A 593-nucleotide genomic window follows, 5' to 3' on the forward strand; every position below is an offset into this window, starting at 1 on the left:
GGGAGACGGAGCTTTAGTAATGAGGAGACTAGGGGATTAGGGGAGGTATTAAGTTAGTTTAAGAGTTAGTGGGAGGGAGAGGGAAGTCAGGGAGTTATTGATTTGTTGGCCTTTCCCAGCCCTGGTCCCAGGAGATGCCCCAGCACTGGTCCCAGGAGATGCCCCAGCCCTGGTCCCAGGGGATGCCCCAGCCCTGGTCCCAGGCGATGTCCCTGCCCGGGTCTCATGGTGCTGAAGCCCTCAGGTTCACTATACCCTTATCTTCTACCCGGAATAGACAGGATTTGATAAGATATAAAAATTCCCTGTGACAGTTAACGTATATACATCCCTCTACTTATCATAGTATTATAGAAATATTCTAACTTTAATACCAGGTTTTTATAACGGTACTTCTTTAGAAATGATACTCCATATCTCATACATCAGTTCACACCTGTAATGGAAACGCTCCTCAAATAGTTTCAGTAACAGTAAAAGACCTGAACTTTGACCTTGTAGTAATGGTAACAACCATATTGACCTTAGTAGGTCGTGTTTTTCGGACAGAGTCGTTTACATAGACGTGAGAGTGGTCCTGTGTCGCCTTCTGT

The sequence above is a fragment of the Panulirus ornatus genome, chromosome 5 (genome assembly GCF_036320965.1).
Source record: "Panulirus ornatus isolate Po-2019 chromosome 5, ASM3632096v1, whole genome shotgun sequence".
In the NCBI taxonomy this organism is placed as follows: Eukaryota; Metazoa; Arthropoda; class Malacostraca; order Decapoda; family Palinuridae; genus Panulirus; species Panulirus ornatus.